General features: G+C 40.1%; 2 protein-coding genes across 2 annotated transcripts in view; one reads left to right on the top strand and one right to left on the bottom strand.

The window, feature by feature from the left end:
• The window catches only part of LOC145436443 (uncharacterized), a 512,022-nt gene that overhangs the window by 110,379 nt on the left and 378,543 nt on the right, over positions 1-23,100 (top strand). The gene's annotated exons all lie outside the window — the stretch shown is intronic.
• The window catches only part of LOC145436382 (protein bicaudal C homolog 1-like), a 788,516-nt gene that overhangs the window by 735,820 nt on the left and 29,596 nt on the right, over positions 1-23,100 (bottom strand). The window lies entirely within an intron of this gene.

Here is a 23,100-nt window from a genome sequence, read left to right as displayed (position 1 = left end):
TTCTCTCTCCCTCTCTCGCTCCTCTCTCTCTCTCTCTCTCTGTCTCTCTCTCTCTCTCTCTCTCTTCCTCTCTCTCAGTGACGATGATGATGATAATTATGATGATATCACTAAAGCTCAACGTGATACTCTTACTTGATAACCACAGACATGGCTCCCATCATGTCCCATCATGGAAGTTTTTGTCATGTCAACATGAGATTTTAAAACCATGTCGGTGTTTTCATGGAATTAACATGAGAAAGAGGAAGTCATGTCATTTCCATGATAAAATCCATGTTTATTTTTTACAGTGTAGGTCAGATTTAGAGCAAATTGCGAGTGATATGCCGTAAATTAGCACAGAAGTGACGCTCCGGCGGGTATTTCGGAGGGAAAAATTGTGATTTTAGCTGTGAGCGAAAAGTTGACCTTTTTTTTAGTCATCCATCCAGCAATATTGGCAGAAAAACGGTATTTTGAACTCTGAGCGGAAAGATGAACTTTTTTTAGTCAACCGATCACAAAGTGGGACAAATTCACCGGTTTATGAGAATTCTTCTCCGGTTTTGAAAGTCTCAAATTTCTTGAAAAGTGTTCTATTTTTAGATTTCCAAAATATGGTAAGCCTACCCTGTGTGAGCCAATGACCCACGTTTTGGGGGGCCTGGCGAAGTGCTGTTTCGTTCTTGCCAACGGATGTACGCCCGAAGATGTTTAATTATTATGGTTTGGTCCTACCTTTTCAAGCACACCTCACTCAGCTCTGCCGGCAAATCCGATTACGCGAGCAGAGAGAAGACAAAAATTGATAACAATACAATCCCCGATCATATTGACCGATTCAATCATGAATTCTAGAAATTTCGCGCGTTTAGGCACAGAAGCTGATTCACTAAACAAAGTAGTAACGAATATGATAAACAGCGGTAAACAGGGTATCGCCGAAGGGGTGCGTGGGGGGCCAAGCCCCCCAGAAGTTCGGTCTATAATGCTATGGGGTGCCCAAGACCAAAGTTTTTTTTGGGGGGGCTGACGAGGTGCTGTTACGGCCCTGGTCGTGAGCAGCAATTCTCGCCAATTCATCGCGTCGACGACAGGCCCAAGCAATCGCATATGCAATTTATACATACATAAGAGGCCGTGTGCGCAAGATATCGCTTGCGTAATCAGTCGCATCTCCAACAGACCTGTTGCGCATGACGTAACCGTTAGCCTAGGCGCATTCGCATCTGTAATAGGCATCGTGCGCAAGATGCCATTTCGTTGGCCTAAACTAACTCGCCGCCGGCCTCGCAGGCTTCGGCTGCTATCTACTATCGTAATGATTAGCGATAGTTGTGTAATGATTGTTCAAGAGTGACATCGCAAAACAGAATGACATCGTATACGAAATCGGGACTATTCAGTACTGAAATACAGGGTGCGTACTATACATGAGGGCGTACTATACTTGGAAAATTACGGTATCCTTACAAATGCAAAAATATATTCAACCCCCAGCATGAGATATTTTTGATTTTCGACCCTCTCCATTTGTTAAAAACCATACGCAACAACCTCTACGCCAGCCGCACTGGTGGTACAAAACTTCTCAACAAGGATGGTAAATATATTCGATGGCGGCATTTTACGGCTGTTTGAACCGACGGAATTGAGATGCTGCAAATTGACGGATGCACATTTTCGTATGCAAAGCTTGGCAAAGATACGGGAGATTTTTGCTGCTCAGCTTCTGCCTAATAGCGTTGCAGCGAGCGAGGTGAGGCTATAGAAGCTTCTGCATGGTTTGCCGGTATTTACAAGTGGTCCGACATTATGAACACATCAACCAAGTTCAGCTACAACGCTGACTTGAAGCCATATTGCATTTAATAACCCTGGACAGGTACGGTCAAATAGCCGAATCCATATTCTGCACTACAGATATTAATGAAATTGGTGACACCTTGATATCGGCTCTTTTTCTCTTGAGCTACTCTCTCGTTTCACCAGACAGCATTGTTGCTTCCCAATGCCAATCTCCGTAACATTAAAAAATTCGAGGCTGATTGTGGGAGCTTCAGGGCCACGAGCAGAATAAAATTTATATTTTCGTAATCAGTGCAGAGTCAGCTTTCGATTGATACCAGTTTTACGAAATTGAATGCTCGGCAAGCGGGTCAAGAATGACCGTCAAATTGCCTGTAGCCAAATGGAAATTGTGACGTCAATCAATTTCACTGAGGCGTGAGATCTGACTGTGTCGACTCCATATAGGACACTATGGTGAAAGCTTGTTATGAGCGCTACCAAGGCAAGACCCGAGTAGGCGTTTACAAAGCGAAAACAGAGAAGATCATTCGATTTTCGTCGAGAGTTCGCTATGTATTGGCATTTACAAGCGAAAGCACAAAAAGAATGCTATTTCCGCCATGATTTCAGTATATATTGATTGCGAGCGTCTATAAATAGCAAATCATTGTCATTGAACATTTAGGTTGGTCAATGCCCCAATTGCCCTGGACGAGCCGCTACTTGTGCATTTGGAATATTGCGAATTGCCAACGACATAGCTCATTAGACGTATATATTTCGTTTTAGGAGCTATTTTACCCAACATCTTCAATTGCCGATGCCAATCCTCTATGACGCCACAATTGAATATTCGTGACGTCATGGATTGAACAACAGCAAAAACACAATAAAAACATGTTTTAAACAAGGGTCTTGTTTTAAATTGATTTTAGTTTTAAATGCAACATAACTGTGAGTATATAAACCGTCGTGTTTCGTGGTACACATATAGGCGTAGGGGAGACCGGGGACAATTGTAACACTTTTCGTATTTTCCAGCATTACGTGTTTTTCTCGTGGAAATTTCATTTCCAAAGTTTTATATAAAGAAGCCAAAAACTCGATAGTTGATATGAAAAGTAAACTGGAACTTAATCAACAATCAATCATGGAAATTTTTGGTCGCAAAAATCGCTGCTCAAATGTTACAATCGCCCCGTACCCAGGGGCAATTGTACCTCCCTTGCGGGGCAATTGTAACAGTGGTATTTATAACTAAAACACAAACTAAATGAACAACGAAAACGGAAGCACAAATTGTAATATTGCATGAAACTAAAGGAAGAGACGTTTGAACGCTTCCAGGCTACGCCCCATCGCATTTATGGCATCTGAATGCAATATCACCCTTCGTGTCTTGTTCAAGCTCAAAGTGTACAAGAGACACATTCATTCCATCATCTCCCTGCACATATTTGACCTCTTCTACCAAGGTTCTGTTGTTCAGCGGGCATAATGGGTTGGTCATTCGGTCACCTGCAAAGGTGCGAAACCGACCTGGCTAACATATCTTGGTTGAATGGGCCGATGATAGTATAGTAAAACGAGGACGCAACATTGTGTGGCGTCAAAGCTATAATGACATTTCTCTGTGCTGTAGAAAATTAACATAAATTGTTCACATCAAATATCAAAATGTAAGTGGGCCATGATCAAAGTCAGAGGACGAGAACTAAGCCATGACTATTGAAGTTCGACACACCAAAAGTCGATCAACATGAGAAAAGGTGGTTGAATCACGAAAATTACCGAACCGTCAGATTCACATCACCACTATTGTATGGCCGTTTCGACAGATGATCAATGATCATGTTAGAATTGGTATCGCAAGGCTGTATCTGTTCTGGTGAACTTCTGGCTGTTGCAAGATTATTCTGCAGTAGAATAATGGTAATAACAACATATGAACAAAGACATTCAGAATTGATAACATATTGTAACGGGGCAAAAGTAACAGAGTGTTACGATTGCCCCTGACACGCTCGACCGTGATTAGTGTCTCAGTATGGTATACCTTCCCGGCGATGCAAGTCCTATTCTTTCTATTACCACGGTAGACTATGGTAACATTGTTCCATCTACACATATTACGTTGTAACTACTTGAGGTACTATTCGTCTAGACAAATTATTCCAGACCAGAAAATCTTTACTCGAGGGTCAAAAATTTCGTTTTTATGCAAATTATTCCGGGGTTTCGCATCGTAGCTCAACGTAACTCCAGGTATAATAGGAGAGATAACTACTGAATACGCACTTAAAATATCAAGCTGATTTCTCCTTCCTACTAGCGGTGAGGTCGATTGTTACATTTGCCCCTAGTTACATTTGTCCCCGGTCTCCCCTATTTCCTATTGTCGACCGATATGTATCGAAAATTCCTGACTGATTGATCGCGTGGTAATCATTTTGCTAAGAGCTAAGAAGCGATGACATGTGATGATGAGTGACCTCGATATCACAGAGATGGATGAGGTAAAATGGAGCAACCGTATGATACAATATTGCATCTGTAGCACGAAAACAGTTGCATGCTGAGAGAACTGGTTGCTGCCAAAAATCTTTAATAGTTTCAATTCTTTTTCGAGAACACAGCTCATTTTGAGCGCTATTCGTCTTTCAAGTTGCTAAATCTGTTCCACAACACATTGAGTTGATAATTAGATTCGACTGTAGTCACATTCGATAATTGGTTGCTTCCGTATTACCAAAACTACTCTCCGTTCTACGATCCCAGCTATCATTATTTCATATTTGAAGAAACAATATAATATGATTTTACAAATCCAGTCCTGGCACTGGATGACCTGTTCATGGAAATGACATTAAAGATAACGCGCCGACGGAAAGTAATCGCTGCTTCATGCTGAGCTCAGTCTGCCGTGCGTGGACGTCACTGCAAAATATGCCATGAATGTTATGTTGTGCACATGCATAAGCATGAACCAATGTAATGATTTTTGATTTGTACCAAACGTAGGCTTACCATACGTCCTCTTTTGAGAAGATTGGTCCTCTTTTTTGACTTTTTTGAAAGTGTCCTCGGAGGACGCCCTTTTGTCCTCTTTTTTGAGATTTTGTCCTCTTTTTTGAAAATTTAGGTCAGATTTAGAGGAAATTGCGAGTGATATGCCGCAAATTAGCGCAGAAGTGAAGCTCCGGCGGGTATTTCGGAGGGAAAAGCGGTGATTTTAGCTATGAGCGAAAAGAAGACCTTTTTTTATAGTCATCCTCCTCGCAATGTGGAGAGAAAAACGTTATTTTGAGCACTGAGCGGAAGTGATGACCTTTTTTTTTAGTCAACCGATCACGAAGTGGGAAAAATTTACCGGGTTTAGAGAATTCTTCTCCAGTTCTGCATGTCTGGAATTTCTGAAAAATTGTCCTCTTTTTACATTTCCAAAATATGGTGAGCCTAACCAAACGTCTTGTATAGAATAGGTGAGCGCTGTTCTCAGTGGTGGCTTTTGGGGTGGGCGAGGTGGGCGGTCGCCCAGGGCCCCCCCTGGTTGATTTACGCGCTTTCGAGGGTCCCCCCCTCCTCGGTTTACGCGCTTTTTTCCAACTATTTCTCCGGTTTACGCGCTTTTTTTCCAACTATTTCTCCGGTTTACGCGCTTTTTTCAACTATTACCATTTTCTGAATAACTGGAAATCCTTGTATCCATAAAGGATATGGTACAGTACCGTAAAAAGGGGTCAATCATAATCATATTTTTAGTTATCATTTTTCGAATAACGGTGAAAATCCATGCACCCATGTAGAATATGGTATCGTAAACAGTTGTCGATCATCTAATTTCTGTGCGCGGTAAAAGAGCATACTTTGATTTTATGACGGGGGCTCCTACATTTAAGCGATTTTGGTTATCATTTTGCAAATAACTGAAAATACATGCAGGCCTACCCATATAGAATATGGTACTGTAAACAGTTGTCGATCATTAAATTTCTGCACACGTTGTACGAGCTTACTTCGATTTATGAGGGGGGGCCCTCCTACATTTACGCAATTTTTGGTTATCATTTTGCGAATAACCGTGAATATATATGTACCCATGTAGAATATGGTACCGTACCGTAAACAGTTGTCGATCATTAAATCTTGCACGCGTTGTACGAGCTTACTTCGATTTATGAGGGGGGCCCTACTGCATTTATGCAATTTTTAGTTATCATTTTGCGAATAACCCTGAAAATATATGTACCCATGTAGAATATGGTCCTGTAAACAGTTGTCGATCATCAAACTCTGCACGCGTTGTACGAGCTTACCTCGATTTTATGAGGGGGGGGGGCCCTCCTAGATTTACGCAATTGATAGTTATCATTTTACGAATAACCATGGAAATATATGTACCCATGTAGAATATGATGCTGTAAACTGTTGTCGATCATCAAATTTCTGTGCGCGGTAAAAGAGCATACTTTGATTTTATGAAGGGGGCGCTTACCTCGATTTTATAAGGGGGTCCCTCCTACATTTACGCAATTTTTGGTTATCATTTTGCAAATAACTGAAAATATATGCAGACCTACCCATGTAAAATTTGGTACTGTAAACAGTTGTCGATCATTAAATTCTGCACGCGTTGTACAAGCTTACCTCGATTTTATGAGGGGGGCCCCCTCCTACATTTACGCAATTTATAGTTATCATATTGCGAATAACCATGGATATCCATGCACCAATGTGGAATATGTTGTCGTAAAGAGGGGCCGGTGATCAAATATTTGCACCGATTGGAAGTGCATGCTTTGTATTGGGTAGGCCTACCGCACTCTATTCATTTTGTAATTAGATGAAAATCTTCTAAATGCTCTTGAAGGCGACCCGGTTTATTAACATGCTTTGAGTCTCCCGCCCAGAATCCTTGCAGATTTTGGTATCGCACTATTCACTCACCAAGTATTCACATAATTTTGAAGACCCGGCTGCTACTCCTTTTCTTCTAATTTTTATTTAGGAGAGATTTGTGCGAGAGACGCGATCGCATCCGCTAACGTAGAATTTTGTCGTGAATGATATCACGTTCATGATATTTTTAAATAATATTCTACACCTTTTTCTCAGTGCTATAAAATTACAATAACATTAAAACTACTACAGTGCATACAGTAAGTATATATTTTCAGTGACTGGTGCATGCATCTCATTCATTTTCAGTAATAGGCTCCATGTCAGTAGCTCTAAAACAAATTGATGGTATATTTCAGTTTTTAGATTTGACAAGTGATTTTGAAATATATCCGAGTAGCCTACATCACAATTTCAAGTTTTTAAGTTCAATATCCAGCTTTTCAAGTTGGCGCATGATAAAAAACAAGCTTTTCCGGCTCATTCAATCGTAATATTGATAGAATTTTTGGTAGGTCTGTACAGAGCTATCTTGTAGAAGTTGATCTAATATATCATTCAAGTTACAATTTAGCTTTTTTGTGTACGGCACTCAAGTTTGAAGTCATTTCTAATGAAAATCATTGGAGTATCCCTCATATTTCTGTCAAATCAAAAATTTTCATCTCTAGTGATGATATGGAAGCTATTTGCTGAATAAATTGAATATATAATTTCAAAGTTGTGACAGCAATGTAGCCTAAATTGTTGGCAGAAGTTGGAGTTTTGGATAATGTTTAGTTCCTCTTGAAACTGGCGTTCGCAATCTTTGTGTGGACAGTGTTGCACCAACAATATTTGAATTTGACGCTGTGTATGACTTGATTTTGAAAATTATTATGAGCCTGGTTCTGACCCCTCATCTCATTTAATTGTCAGGTTCAAGAGCTTCTTCTATTCTATCTTTAGACATTTAGACGAGGTGGTCTGGCTAACCTGTTTTATGACCGGTACCATTGCAAGCATTCAATGTAAAATTTACCATAAACATGAAACTATGTCTTGGTTAGGTCACTTCTGGGACAAATGGTGATTTGTAATATACCGGTATTTGTTCATTTCTGTAGGTACTTTTGCTGTGTTAGCTATTACGAATAAATAATTTTTCTTTCTCTGTAGAAATATAGTCCATGAGTTGAGTGATCCGGTAATAATTCTTGATGACCATAAACTCCTCTTGGTAAGAGTCATCTTGTCATAGAAGGGAAGTCATTGTTGTTTGTTGTTGTTTTGAGTATTCATGAATCATGTTGTCTCGACTGCTTTGGTAAGTTTACACCAGGCCAATATCATTTTGTACCCGTATGATAGTTTCCATATAGTTGTTCTTTTTTACTTTTGGTGTCATATTTCCTATTATAATTTTGATTTCTGCTTTTTTGAAATACTAAATGCATCAATTCAATTGTCCGGTCATAGTAGTTTCTTCATTCATTGGAAGTTTCAATTCTATGTGCGTGTTCTATCAAATTCATGGTTTGGTCACCTTGGTGATCGATTAGCTCTAGGTCTTATTCAGGGTTGTAATTGAGTCAAATGTCAATCCTATTTTTATATTTTGATCTGAGCCAAGTCGAGTCACCAAAATATCACGACTCGAGTCATTGCAATCCTGTCATCGTTTCCTTGAAATAGTTTTATACAGCAAAAACATTCCATAAATTTTAATGGAGTATATTTTTACCATGCAATATATGTAATAGTTGTATTGAGAGGGGGGTCTGGGGGGCGGAGCCCCCCAGAAGCTGCGTTTCTAGATATATGGGGGCCCCCCTGGAAGTTTCGCCCAGGGCCCCCCCAATCCTAAGGCCACCTTTGGCTGTTCTGTCATTAAACCTACGCATAAAATACGCGAAAGTCGGTATTGTTGCGCGTTGATTTTGACGATGTTTCTTACTGAGATGGCTGCCAAGATTTTGTATGGTATATCTCGACGATATTGCCTAACACTAGGCCAGTGGTTCCCAACCTTTTTTGTCTCGTGCATCCCCTTGGCCGATACTTGAGCGAAAATTCCCCCCTATGAAAAAGTTGCCTGCGACTGAAAAAATGTGGTTTTTAACGCGCAACCATTTTTTGACTGAACAATTAATGACCAAACATATTCAGATTTGTCCGAACTATGGCGAATGCGGACCGCACTAAACTTTGGTGAAGTACAGTCAAATTTGACCTGTTTTGACCGGTCGAGTAGCTGCTGACGAAAAATAAATCACCAAGTCCGCTTGCTATAGACTTGAGTTGAATCGATGAATTTTGTACGGTATGTTTTTCACGTTAGCTCATATGTTGGCCTGAAAAGTTGAACAATTTCACTAGCGGCCTTGTGCTGAATTCGGCTTGACGTTTTCCTGCTTCGTAGCAATTTGGTCGAGAGGCTGTCGCAGACTCAACGAAATCGTCTCGTGAGCTTCACTTTATCAGGGGGTCTGGGGAAACATACACATAGCCTGAAAGCCGCCAAAGAAACATACACTTGTAACTAACTAATTTCTACTTAACAGTTCTGTACCATAAAAATCTAAAAACCTCATGAACCCAGTGTATCTTCCGATAAAATGCGAAAGCCAGATTTTTCCTAAAGAAATTAAGCCAGATTTCCCCCTAAAAATTTCAAAATTCCACCCAAGGAATCCCCCCCCCCGGTTGGGAACCACTGCACTAGGCCAAGTTTCAAGGTTAACACCTAATGAGCACTCAAAATCAATGGACTCCAATACCGGCTGCCGATAGTGTTACAATAATAAATCGAACACAGCCAATCAAGCGCGAGAGACGCTTTGTTCCAGTCTCCGACGAGTATAACACTGCTGTCACTGCCTCATTGCCATGCAGTGTCATAAGCTTTCCAGATGCTATTCAGAATTTGGATGTCCTGAATTTGCATTATATGTCAACGGTTTTTTTTACCTCATTTCCTCGCTGCACCTCTGAGCAATACAATCGACACCCTGGTTAAGAACCACTGCAATAATACATCGCAAGTATTATTTATGCTAATAATTGCATCGTGGCGAACTAGGGTGAGTATTCGATGAGATAATATGATTGATAAAAAAAAGTAAAATTAAAGTAATCATGATTGCTGTACCATGTCGTTATAATTCGGGAAATGGATCGTATAATAGTGATAGCAAGTCGATGATGAGTCCAGTTAATTTGAAGCTCGGAAACATGCTAGGGCAGAGATTAGAACTTATAGCCTTTGGTTACGTACTGGTGGCTAGGCAGTGATGAGCGGATAGTGCTTTTCGAGACTCCGAATCCCTCCGACAACTTTGGTGTCTGAGGAAAACTCCCTCCGACTCCGAAGAGTTCAATCCCAGACACCGAGATACTCCGACGAATCTCGTCATGTATCCCAAACAGTGGCAAGCATGGTACATGGCACACATGGTACAACATGGTACATGTGATAATATAGTTGCCCTTATTGTATTGTTTACTTTCCAGTCCCCAATTGCAGTGCAGATGGCTAATTTTTATGCACTTGGCAATCATTTTTGCATGTTACCCGTCATATTACAGCTTTACAAGGTGTCAACTGTCTGTATTTTGGTTTGTAATCATAATCAATAGGGTATTTTGGTCAGAGCTATATAAATATATCGTAGACAAAAGTTACAATACTCCAAAATTCTCCGAAAAAATATCTGTAGTAAACTCCGACTCCGCTCCGACTGTCACAAAATCGGCAAAACTCCGCTCCGAATCCACTCCGACTCCGCTCCGATGCTCCTCACTGTGGCTAGGGCGAAATCATCACCATATGCTCTCTTTCGTGTCCAAGGCGGGCTTTTTATAATTCACGACGGCTCTAACATATCGTTGGCATGTGCTGTCAAATCGAACTAAAAATGCAGCGTGCAAATCGATCGGCAACGACACTTGATCGACTGCCGTGCTAACACAATATAAATTTGCCAATATTATGAGATTGCGATGCATAGAACATAGTTCAAAGATATAATAGATATTTTATTCACATCAAAGATACGAATCAATATAAAAACTTATAAAATTCGGGGAGCATAGCAAAATGGATAATATTGAGTAAAGTAATATTGAAATATAAGTATTTTCACCGAAACATTCGAACACGTCTGCAAAATGTTTAGCAGTCCCTCGATTCAAGAGGTATCCACTGATAGAAAGGAATGTAGACCTAGTCACGGTGCTGCGATCAACAGGTATATAAATTTATGCAAATCAGCAATCCACTAAATATGGAAACGTTTACTATCAATCCGCAAATATTGGTTTCATAGGAAAGCTGAGAAAATTTGATACCAGTGAGACTTTAGTTCGAAAGCTTTCAACGTTGGGTCGTTTATCTATCTCTGGATGGCCTGGGGACGGAAATTAAATACCAATGACTATTACGAGAATGTTAACTATAGGGATACGGATTTTATGGGCGGGCCATTTCTGAAAATCCGAATTCATTTTTCTTAATAGAAAAGAACGAAGTAGGAGCATCATTTTAAAGCCCCACCTGGCATAAAGTGAGAATGATATCCGGCCACTGCTATGAGTATTAAAGTGTCGAGTGCATCGAAATCAATAGGACTGTAATTTCTCGTTCCTGGAAATCTACGAATGAACCGGTAGTTTCATGTGTTAATAGTATACATGTACAGATACATATAAGCCGTCGGCGCGGCTGAATAACTGATAAATTTTCAAATTCAAATACGGGGTTACGCCAAAAAATGGTCGGGAACCCATTCTCTAGTTAGCACCAGGTTAAGCCTGACAAAACAACACTGCATCCAGCAAACCTTGCTTGGTAAACATGTCTGCGTTTCAGCGAGCAGAGCAGATCTATATACGTTCCGGGATAAAGACATACGTCGTTCATTTTGTCTGTTTCCGATCGATTTTGTTGCGAAGGTTTTTCTTCATTTCCGCGTGTTCGCTTTCCAATATTTCTAATCTTCGCAGAATCTCCCTCATCACGGAGAAAACACTGGCTTTGGACTCCATCACTAACGCGTTGATTAATATGTTCGACCTCAGGAAACCGGTCGTAAATTCTTCTAGCTTTAGCGAATCGAAGATAGCTTGAAACGACTCCCGTCTCGACTCGTGATGACGAATCCAGCACATGATCGCCCCCCAAATCTGGCTTTCACGACAGCTATACGTGGACTTCGACGACAGATAATTTATCAAGTCAGGAGCACGTAGTTCTAAAAAACCGACGTCTTCACAGACCTCGGCAAAACCCCCGGCTATGCATTGATCCACGAATTTCTCTATAACGCTACAGTCGTATTTTCCCGCCAGCTTTTTGAGGAAAAGGCAGTATTTCGGCCACCAATATTGCTCACGTGAAATAGAACATGCTACTTCTGCCGCGGTGGGTTCGGAAAGACCAAAAAATCTGCCAATACTGGACAGAAACACGTTGTGTGGCGCGCAGGTAGGATCCTCCACGCATTTAAATATTTGCGGGAAAATTTCTTGTCGCTTTTTCGATTTTACCATCCATTTCACGATCGCCGTAAACTCACCGGGCGTGCACATGTCCTCGATATCGTTAATGCACTCCATCAAATCATCGTTATCGAGCTCGCCCATGTCGTGATTTGTGAATATAAATAAATGATTCTCTACAATGTGTCTGCGCGTAATTTCGTTCAACGTACGAAAATCGTATTTCTTCGCGAGCTTTTTAAGGAATAAAATGTCGTCGCCTTTTCGTGGCTCGTCAAATGTACTCAGAAACGCCCGTACCGCGACTTCCTGACACTGGTCACAGTTCGACACGTGTTCGTTTTTCCATATCTGCTCTTTGAAACCGGTGACTGTAAACTGGTCGAACGGGAATATATGCAAGCATTCGCATAAGGTGTGAGATCCAGCCTTGTTTTTTCGTTTGTGCCATGTGTAAAATAGAGTCCATAAGTCTTTAATGCGTACTGATGCTCTTTCCATAGCTGTCTCTTTAATGGACTTCATATCATCAACTGATAAAATGACTAGATCTTTAGCTTTAGTCACCATTTCAAAATGCCCAAGAATAGCCTTGTTAGCGCACTCCCCGAGGTCCGCAAGGCCAAGTTTCGTAGCCAGCGCTCTTGTTTTGATACAGTTTGACGACGTTATGCTAGTCTTCAGCAATTGCTCGCACTTGGTGACGACATAACGCAAAGTCCAATGATGCGCCACGCGCAAAACAGCCGGCGCGTTGTGAGACTCGAACTCGAGTCGATCTGTGTAAATGTATTCCAAGCATACGCTGACAGCATCTGCTGTGTATTCCGAATGATCACACGATACTGGGGTGTCTTTATTTGCGTTATTATGAATCACGTCACGGAAAAACGCCGATTTGTTTCCGAGAATAAAGCGGTGAGCTGGGAACACTTTGCTGCCGACTATGATTTTGAAATCTGCGTACTTCCCACTGAAACGTGATCTCTGAAGGTGCTTTGTTATTGTCTGCAAAATTTGCAGCTCCGGAACCGACTGCTTCCCCGACATCATCAGTTCGTAATATTAAAGACACTTGTATAAGTGGTATTATCTGAACATAACATGTCCTGTTGCTACCACCATATAGCATCAAAATCAAATTGACCTTGCAACCTATAATCAACCAGACATGGGGTGATTACTTCATGAATGTAATCGATTGCGATTACGATTACTTCGGAATCACGCGATTACGATTACGATTACGATTACAGCAAAATCAGGAAGTAGTCGATTACGATTACGATTACATTGGAAAAGTAATCACGATTACTCACGATTACATTTATTTTGCATCTTAGTAGTTATATTGGAAGACAATACATGGATTGCGCTGAAAAGGCCTAATGAGATAACATATTTCTTTAAAACAGATGCGACATTTGCTTGTTACGTCATAATGTACATATTGCCCATTTTATAAAGGACGATTTATCGCACCCAATGATTTGCATTCTTGCCAGGTCCATAACTGCTGCACCCCAAATTCCCCAATAGGGTGGGGGGCGTGCTCGGAGGGGACTAAAAAGTATTTCGTGAACCAACATAAATTATAGAGTATTCTCGACAGATTTCATTATCTTGAAAATTCTCTTTGAGCTTTGCCATTTAAATGTCTCTAGATAGCTTGATTTCGAAATGCAAATGTCTCCCCTCAAGAAATAAAGGACGCATAACTCATAGTAATAGGCACTTAGGTGCCAGTCAATACCGCGCCCCGACACACCAAAAGACATGTGCAGTTTCGGCCAACATGCGACTCTACGAAGTGTGCTATCAAAGAAAGACGTTGGCCGAAATTTGGGGTGTGTGTCCATTGTCAATAGCCGCGCTGGGTGGGCTAGACTAACAGTCCGATCCTTCCAATCTGAGCCCACGATGGAAATGCCACGCAGGCACCCACAGAGCATTAGACATGACAATTTGTGTGTGCGTCTCACGAATGTTTTTCTTTTAGTCTGCTAAGTTTGGGCCACTACAATATCTTTTGACTATATAACAGACCGGAGGTCACGAATTAACAACATGCACTACATTAATTATTGCGAGATGCCAGATGTTATAAATATGGATTACGAGCGCCCTGCTATTCTGGTAAGTCTGACCATCGGGAGCTGAGATAGGATTAAAAATGCAATATAATGAAATTACCAATGTAATTGACGAAATTAAATCTTCAAATTAAAAATTGACTACCCTTTGGGGGCCCAAGAACAACGTTTGGAGTGGAGAACGATTTTGCTGTTTTGATCCTGATTCTAGCTACAACCCACGCTAACATGGTATATAAGCCGATGGTATGGCGGCAGGTCCAAATCTTCAGTAAAGAATTGTGAAATAGCAATTGACGCCCGTTTTGAGTAGAATAATATGAGAATAAGAGAAGGTGAAAATAAAATTCTGCCTTCAACTTAATACAGATAATGTAATGCAAGCGTCCATTACGAGAAACGGCAAAAACGGCGCCGTTATGATATATATCAGCAGCTGTTGATTTTTAATGCTTCGTTGTGGAAACCGTAGTATTTTATTTGACGAGTACAAAATTTCAAATCTTTGTCTGGTGTACGTTCGTACCAGCACATAGGCCTATTGCTCGCCAAGCAGCAACGGTCAAATTGCGTTTAACTAAGCATAACCAAACATCAACACAAAAGTTGCGATTTTAAACTAGGCAGAGAGGTGATTAATTATCCTGCAGCGAGGTATATATTTGCGTCTGAAATGTATCGATAACCCGATATACTGAACGGTGGGTGTTTTACAATCACACTAATGTACATCGAATATCTATTTACTATAAGTGTGGAATGTGGATACTTCTTACGCAAAGACTAGCAAAGCTAATAGGCTACTTCTGACGTAATAATGAACAATGGCATTTGAAAATCAGACGTTTGTGACTCAATAACTCGTATAATATCTCTTGCTTGTTAACGAATGTTCATTGTTCAGTTTATGTCACAGTCGTCGCACAAATAAAAAGTAATCGTTCTTTCACAAAGAAATCGATTAAATATGCGAAGTAGTCGATTACGATTACGATTACTTGGGAATTTTTTCGAATGTAATCGATTGCGATTACGATTACTTGAAAATGCTGTAATCGTCGTAATCGATTACGATTACTTATCGCGATTACCCCATGTCTGTAATCAACACATTATCGCCTGCAGAACTGTCTAACTGTATAACTATCAACTGTCCAGTTATTTTTCAGGCAAATGGGATAGCCATTTCCCCTGTAATCAAGGGCCTCTTATGTAGGCAACTTGCACTGTTTGATATAAATTCGATCGGACAATTATTCATTATACAGGATGCTCAAGCTCACGCTCATGTAATCCAATAAGTATGATTCCGGTACAGTGTACGTAGGGTCTACAGCAGAATCCTTGAAGAACACCCCCTATCGTACGACATCTATCTTGAAGACATCTATCTTGAAGACATCTATCTTGAAGACATCTATCTTGAAGACATCTATCTTGAAGAACACCCCCTATCGTACGACATCTATCGTACGACATCTATCTATCTATCGACTATCGTACACCCCAAGTTCATAACACACAATAAATTGAATAGAGAAAACTGGGAGTGAATAGCATAACGATCTAATACGTTCGCTAGGAGAATGCTGACACACGCGAAAGCACCAGCTATTCACAGCCAAACCCAATGTTGGCGCAGTAGTAGCAACCAAACGCAAAAACACGATTAAACGAAAGTGACTATATCACCTGTAAATACGTATACCGAATTCAGTTATACGACTAATATTATGTAAGTTAGTTCTGTGAGATTCTTTTCGATCAAATCGAGCCTTGAATAATAAAGAAACGAGGTAGCTAGAAATTGCTAGTTTATGCATTCTTTCAATCTGTGTATCTGTCCGCTGAATTTGACACTTTCAGTACTATGAAATCTAACGCACATGTGTACAAGCCCTCTTTGGTTCGATAGCAGAGCTTTCAAAGTATGACCGATGACCATGACCATGACCACCTTGAAGTCTAAATGCATGTCCATTTTATCGGATTAATATAGGGTGCGTATTGAGATTGTCGAATTGATCTTGACACAGCGACTTCGCCTGTACACTATTCTGTAAAATGTCTCTTCATTGTTTACCTGGAATTCTGAATGATATTTCTCATTAAAACTAGACTATGGCGTGTATGCCTCCTTTATCACGTTTTTTTGTCCGATTGCTAACTATATATTTGTAGGCTAAGAAATGAGTTTGATTAATTAGTCGTTTCTGTTCCTTCCTTTTTATTAACTGTATTGCAAGTCTTGAAGTATCTGGAATCGAAACATGATAATTACGATGAAAGCGTCTGTATCGCTTGATCTCAAGTATTCATACCCATAGCTTGAGCAAGATACCTGAATATTTCCCCGTATAAGTGATCGTATTCAATATAGAGTCACGCATGAGTCAAGGTACCGAATTTCTCCACTATTGCGATAAACACATGATGTGTATCCGAAGTAATCTGATGACTTCCAATGACGCAACTTCACAACGTCTTACTTCAATGCGAACCAGCTGTTATAAGTCAGCCATAGTTATCATTTTACAATAACGACTGTGAGAAATACAGTGGGCCTGCCTAGACAGTTCTATAGATTACGTCATTTTTTATCCTCCCTATGAACTATACTTGAGGTATTTCCCCGGTACGCGATCAGAAGTCATCGTTACGCTACGGCGTAAATACAATGACCTTGGTAAACATAGGCTACCATCCTTTCAATAGAGATAACTAGATTCGAGCTTTATAACTTGGAAGGCAAAACTTGTTGGTTCCATTTGAGAAGAGAGATTCAGCAGTGGTATCATTTGACGTATGCTGCCAGAATTTCGGTCGACTTGATGCAGCACCTTGCTTCATCAAATTACCGATTTCTATTCACATCGACCTCACCCAAACAGATTGATCAATATTATAACGGTAAATTACCCGTTCCCGTACACTTCGGCGCTACCAAAGCTTGTGGTGGTAGCTACTTATACCTGTTGATATCAATTGCGGGCGTTGAAATGATCAGGCCGAAAGGTTTCTCAATCCTCGTCCATTTGCTATCTGTCATATTAGCATTGAACTGAACACGGAACAGATTCTTTCGACGGAGGAACTTTAAGCTACAGCGCACTAATTTTACTGCAAAGTTATCGAGTTTTATTGATATCTCAATTATCCGGGTTTATTACCTATTTGCGAGGAATCCATTTCCATTTCAAAGCGACGTGATGCGGCAATTTAACTGCACTCGAAGTGAGATATCCCGTATGTTTGAACCAGGAAATATTACCAGCAGACGCTAGTCATGACACAACAATATTGTATTTGAAGACATCTTTTCGCATCGCAAGTAGGCGTTTCAGTTGCTGTGAACGGGATTGACGCATGTTATGAATGCCGCGTGTGACTGATAGACACGAATATATTGGCCGGACACCGCATATTTCGTACAGCGTTAGGCGAAGTGTATTGTCAGGTCAGTCTGCTGGAATGTCCTATTTGTAAATCGTACAATCCACTATGGTCATATATCTACGAGATATGTAGAGGTGGCCGATGACTAATTACTGCTACTGCATCCGTACGTAATAATATAGAAATGATATCAACTTGAAGAGTTTCTTGGAGGTACAGAAATTCAATATGTAAATGAATAATATATTCATATTGAAACAAATCCGAAGGTTTCGGGTAATCGTCAAACACTAGTAGAGAATTGGAAAGAACATTGTAAATCAACAATCGTATGACCAACAATGACGTCACCGGCATTATATACAATGTACATATAGCATAGATTGGGATATTGCTACTAAGAGTAAAATGCTAACGAAAACTACCACAAAAAATGTGTATACTGTACGGAGCATAACAAATATTTACGCCAATTAAAGTAAGTAATTATTAAGCTGTAACGAAGTAGTTAGCTCAATCAGAAATGGTGACTTTTCTACTAAGTATTACTGACAATATTGTCGAAATCAAGTGGGGTGAGTTCACACATTGAGTTACAATACGTCAGACTTATACATATTACGCAAATTACGCGATGCTATTTCCAAACCAAACACGCATGCGATTCTACCCAATCAAAAATCGGAACGGCCCGCACGGAAACATTCCAACCGGTACATATGCGATCTGGCAATATTCCAATGATGCACGAAATTGATTCGTGAACAGATTTGCTTTGCTGCCCGAAGTTGATGTCGGGTTTAGTGGATTCGCATAGTAATAAGTCACGCCTCGCCCACACCTTCGCAGATCAGGTGGTCTGCAACGTGATTCGCCTGGAACAGACGATAGTAATAGTATATCACAATCACATCACGCGGCCAGTGATGAAAACATGACGCCGTGAGAATCGTAGACTACAACGCAATATATTATTACAGGCAAGGCACGGTCACATTACCGTACTTTTATACTGGGTTTGTAGGCAACGAATAGAGCAACGCTATAACAATAGACTTGAAACAATGCTCTTCCGCCACTTCATATATGACATTATCCGCAGAAAGGAGAAAGAAGAGTATGAAACTGGAATACATTCTAGATAATATATACAATTGAATAGTATAATCATATTGAAATGGACCCGAATATTTCCGGCTGACACTCGTCAGGGGCAATCTTTCAATATCGATATGCTAATTATTGTTATATTGAAGTTCTGTATCTCCAAGAAGCTATTCAAATGCTAGTATATTTTTTGGCTGACACTATTACTTCCATTGTGCCTCGTATTGAAAATGGTATCTTGATTTTTATTGCTTGTCCAATATTTCGATAATTCCGTAGGTCAAGGGTTGGCTACTTATCGTATGCAGTGGGCCATCTGTCAAAATATGAACATTACGCTTGTTCCACGATTTTATTTGAATAGACTGTTCGGGGTACAGAACTTTATTGTACATTTTAATAATATATTCATGACAGAAATATGTTTTTGAAATTCCCCATTCGGTGACGATTGCCCCTGAAGAGTGTCAGCTCGAAAAGCTTCGGGGTATAATATATTTCTGTCATGAATATATTATTGAAACGATTTTATTTGTATTTCGAATTGATCCAAAGCCAAAACCCTAGCCTGTGTGATTTACGAGGGGCTTTGAGAAACTTATATTGCAACTTCGATACCGTTAAAGTTATTTACATACTTACCACCACTTAACAATACGTATAATTATTTAAAATCAAATTTGACACCCCGATTATGAGATTATCATGTGTGATAAACTTTATGTTTTACGTGATTCGAAAGAGAGGCGTAAATGGTCCTGTTTGTCCGACATCTCGTGCCTCACATAGTGCGCAGATCATGTGCAATTTCCTAATGTTGTGATGATTTCCGGCCCATTAGAGCCTGCAGGCCGAGGTAGGAGTTGATCGAGTGTGTTGAAGAAGTTGTTTCGACGTATTCTTTATGTTTGATTGTTTAGCAATTCGTGTTTATTCCACGGATCTTTTGATGAATAATAATTCTGAATTGATTTTTATTCTGATGCGAGCATTGGGGCAATGGAAGTCATATTTTTCAAATGGCACGATGTCATTAGGAAAAATGTGCATTGCGCTGGCAGCTGTGACTGTGTCACACAAATACGAATGATACGAAGACGTACGCACCGAATACAACGTTTTCTTTTTGCTGCGAGTACAACCAATATTCAATTGATTATTATATTCATATTGAAATGAACCCGAATATTTTCGGCTGACACTTGTCAGGGGTATTCGTCAGCAACTAGTAGAGAATTGGAAAGAACATTGTATATCAACAATCGTATCACAAAATATTACGTCACCAGCATGAAATTTCGTGAATGAGAGAGCGTTCAATGTACTATTTTTAGGTGGTACACGAACTCCTTTTGTTGACAGAGTTTTGGTTGGTGTATTTTGATAAAAGTCGACTCTAAGGCACACAAATGGAATTGTGAACGGCCGCGCCCAACGATTCGAAATCGGTGGTCTTGATAATTATTCGCACAGATCGGATTATCTAACAGATGTTTGCCGATGGCAGAATTAATGGCCTTTGATCGATCAGCATCATCAAAACTCTGTCAACAAAAGGAGTTCGTGTACCACCTAAAAATATATTTACTATAGTACATTCCCGAAATTTCATGCTGGTGACGTCATATTTTGTGATACGATTGTTGATATACAATGTTCTTTCCAATTCTCTACTAGTTGCCGACGGTTACCCCTGACGAGTGTCAGCCGAAAATATTCGGGTTCATTTAAATATGAGTATGCTATTCAATTGCATATTGAAATTCTGTACCTCCAAGAAGCTCTTCAAACCAATATTCACCAAAATGGATATACATTGAGTATGCTATAGTAGTTCTATGTATGACGGCTACACACTCCGTGATGAATACTCCTCTCTTTTACAATGGCTTGTCGATACTAAAGTAATTGCTTTCGTTGTTCATTGACATGGAACAACAGTCTGGTAACTGTGAATTTCGGCACTTTTGAATTTTTTTAACGCATTCGGTAAACACCAATAACCTACTAGAGACCAAGATTGGCAATGAAAATAAATAAATCACCTTGAATACTTCGAAATGAAAAATCTGTTTGCGAAATTAAATGAAACGGGTATATAAGTTGACGTACAGCAGGAATATGTTGCATGCACCACAAGGGCCTATACAGTGAGGTCATGCGCTAAGCGCAAAACTACGAGACTCCATGCAATACTTGACTTTACATTACTCCCCGCGTAATTGTAAACCCTTCATTGCAGCAGGATATGTTATATCCGAACTCACGGCCATTTCTTAATAACATACGCAACCATGAATAAAGTAGCGATAGTATTCATCAACACATGAAATGCCAGTACATTGGCGATGAGAAAAGTAGATTGGTTGTTAGGCAAACACAGCAACAAGATCCACACTAGAACGTGTTCCAAAATAAAATACGCCGTCATAAAGAAGTGAGACCAAGTCCGCTTAACTGGGCATACCCACGAGAAGAAATGCAAAAGTCCTGATTCGATAGCGTCAATAGCATTTCGACACGGATTGATAGAGCGCTTTGAAATAGCACAAAAACACAAAGCAGATAGCATAATCCAGTGCATCCCAAAGAACAAAGCAGTAAACCATCCTATCTGTGAGGTCATGTAAACCAGCAACGACATTCGCGCCAGAAATATCGCACATTTTGAGAAGCTAACCACGAAGCGGTCGCAGTCAGTCATGCAATCGTTTTGAAATGTTTTACTTAAGATTCTGTTATCGGCACGTGGTAGGATCGCGCATACTGATAAATACGACATAGCTGATGACACGAGTAACATTGCTGTTTCCCCGTAAAGTATATTTGCGCCAACTGATAAAGCGTATAAACTGATCCATAGTTGAGGTGTAGCTGTCAATGTCAATTCTAGCGTTTTTGCTTTGCGCAAAGTTGTTTCCACTTTAGTGGATCTTTTGGTGAAGGTACACGCTATACCGATGGTAATAGGTATGGGACTTATAAATAAGATCAGTGTAGAGATAAGCGCTACGTAGAAACCGTCTAAACTATCGTCCGTCTGCATCCAGTATATCCAAACCGAGCAGATATCCGTCACAAAGTTCACCAGTGACAGCACAGTCGATAAATATGCCTCAAACAAGCTCATAATATCCGTATCACTTCTGAAGTCACTTCCGACCCAAGTATTGTCGCAAATAGTTTGAAGTTAAGTCTTTTCCAGATACATAGGCCATATGCAAATCGTTATTGGATGCTTGACACGTCCGTCTTGATCCGATAACGAACTGACTATACATTATTATGGTACAAGAATGAACGACTTTCTTTTATAGGCGATGCTACAAGTATTTTGTAAGCTGATATTTGATTCTTTGCTGGCTGGATGACCTCATTGTGAGTTTATCACAAGACGTCCGCCAATCACCATAAATAGCATACCCATCGATTGTTGTAATAGAATCATATGTGCTCGACATAAGAAACAAGGTGTTGCAATAAAGTTCACACTGCGAATTAAAATTTACAGGTTTATCTATTTTAGTTTACAATTATGTGTAACGTATAGCTCCGGAGATTGACAGTAACGAGGTACGAGTACCGAAGTAAGTATTCCCTACTTCTTAGGGATGGTGTGAACCTCTTAAAGGTTCAGGTTCGTGTGAACGCGAACCTTTTTGAAAGGTTCTGTGTGAACGCGAACGTGAACCTCATGACGTCACGTGACGTCATATTGCTGATTCCAATCCTATCTTTCAATGATGTGATAGCCTATATTAATGTGACATAGTGTGTACACTGTACACGATACCGAGCGATGACTCGGGCCACATTATGCCATAATGCTGAAGAACATATTGGCGTTTTAAACGTCGCTAAATGTATCAACTGAGGCAATCAAAGGATATAATAATCCCATAAAATCAATATCCTCCGTCGCTTAGCCAACAATTTCGACGAGGAATTACCAGGGAATATAAGCTTAATCCTTAACGGTCTAGGCCAGACCGGACAATGTATTCAGCGTCTGAGTATTGCTATTGAGATTGAGCAGAGAGTAAAACGGGTTTCTATACTTGCTGCCAATATTACCCCATTAACAAGTTATACAACAGTAGCCAACACCTCAATGGCACGGATTTGGCTTTAATGATACAGTAAAATATGAAGTCAAGATTGACCCGGTACGCCTGCTGTATTTTTTACATCAGAAAACGATATCAATCTCATTGATTAGTTGGATAAATGGATAAGCATCATTCGCTGACTACGCATTTCGCTCGTGATGTTGTGTCATTGCGGGTCAAGCTCACAGCAGAGAGTCACTAAATATTTGAGAACGGTATGCTGGATATTTCGAGCAAACTTTTGT

This window comes from Botryllus schlosseri, chromosome 1, assembly GCF_051294905.1.
Source record: "Botryllus schlosseri isolate E-star chromosome 1, Bs_hap1, whole genome shotgun sequence".
In the NCBI taxonomy this organism is placed as follows: domain Eukaryota; kingdom Metazoa; phylum Chordata; class Ascidiacea; order Stolidobranchia; family Styelidae; genus Botryllus; species Botryllus schlosseri.
This window is presented reverse-complemented; position numbering and strand designations above follow the sequence as displayed.